Source organism: Hevea brasiliensis, unplaced genomic scaffold, assembly GCF_030052815.1.
Source record: "Hevea brasiliensis isolate MT/VB/25A 57/8 unplaced genomic scaffold, ASM3005281v1 Scaf1, whole genome shotgun sequence".
NCBI classification, from domain to species: domain Eukaryota; kingdom Viridiplantae; phylum Streptophyta; class Magnoliopsida; order Malpighiales; family Euphorbiaceae; genus Hevea; species Hevea brasiliensis.
The window spans coordinates 1,806,463-1,807,706 of record NW_026614585.1 but is presented as its reverse complement, the minus strand read 5'-3'; the positions used below and the strand labels follow the sequence as shown (position 1 = coordinate 1,807,706).

General features: G+C 41.2%; 1 non-coding gene across 1 annotated transcript; it reads right to left on the bottom strand.

The window, feature by feature from the left end:
• Positions 1–267: 267 nt before the first annotated feature.
• Positions 268–374, bottom strand: LOC131176377 (small nucleolar RNA R71). Its single transcript, XR_009146469.1, has one exon. It is a non-coding gene; the product is annotated as a small nucleolar RNA R71 (small nucleolar RNA).
• Positions 375–1,244: the final 870 nt, after the last annotated feature.

Sequence of the window (1,244 nt, the reverse complement as noted above, 5' to 3'; positions counted from 1 at the left end):
GTATGGCTTCAAATGATTCAATAAACCCAGTTTGGAGGTTCACTAACAGAAGATCCACACTATCACCTCCAGTGCTTTCTTGCCCTATGTGACACGTTTAAGATGAATGGAGTGTCTGATCAAGCCATAAGATTTAGAGCATTCCCATTCTCCCTTCGAGACAGAACAAGGAAGTGGTTACTTTCTCAACCAGCTGGAACGTTCACCACTTGGGAAAACCTCTCACAAGCTTTTCTAACAAGGTATTTTCCACCTGCAAAGACTGCAAGACTGAGGCTTGAGCTCAACACTTTCAGACAAAAGGAAGGTGAATAACTCTATGACACATGGGAAAGATATAAGGACCTGCAGAGGGAATGTCCACACCATGGTATAAAGGACTGGCTACTAGTGAAAAATTTTTATAATGGGTTACTACCCACTACAAGGAGCACAATAGATTCGACTACAGAAGGTGACCTAATAGAGAAAACAGTGACATAAGCACTTGAACTTCTAAAGAGGGTCGCATATCATAATTATGAGTGGTCAAATGAAAGAAGAACCGCAAGGAGAACAGTAAGGGTCCTGGAAGTGGATGCCCTAAGCATGATAAATGCTTAATTTGATCAGCTCACGAAGAGACTCAACAAAATGCAAGCTAATGTTGTAGGGATGAACAGTCAACATGAGGATAACTATGGAGGAGGATACATGAGTTCAGAATATAACAGCTTTAATGAACCTCCCACAGAATAGATGAACTATGTGAATAATGGAGGAAACTTCAACCAGAGGCAGCCCAACAATCCATATTCAAACACTTAAAACCCTAGATGGAGGAACCAACCAAATTTCTCATGGTCAAACCAACAGAATCAGCCAATAAACAAACAATAGGGGTACAAACCATCAGCACCTCCTGGATTTTAGAACAGAGGCCAAAACTTTGAACAGCTACCACTGCCTCCTCAACCTCAGCAACCTAAACCGAAGATAACCATGGAATCCATGATGGAAGGTTTCCTAGCAGCTTAACAACAACAAAATGAATTGATTAAATAGCTGACTTCCAGAATGGACCAACTTGCTACCCATAACAAGATGCTAGAGAATCAAATTGCTCAGCAAGCAAGATCTTCAAGTAAAGCTGCTGGTAAACTGCCTATTCAACCAGAGATGAACCCAAGGAAGCATTGTAAGGCAATTTCATTAAGGAGTGGGAGAACTCTAGTACAACCAAGGGAATAATCGATAGAGAAAAC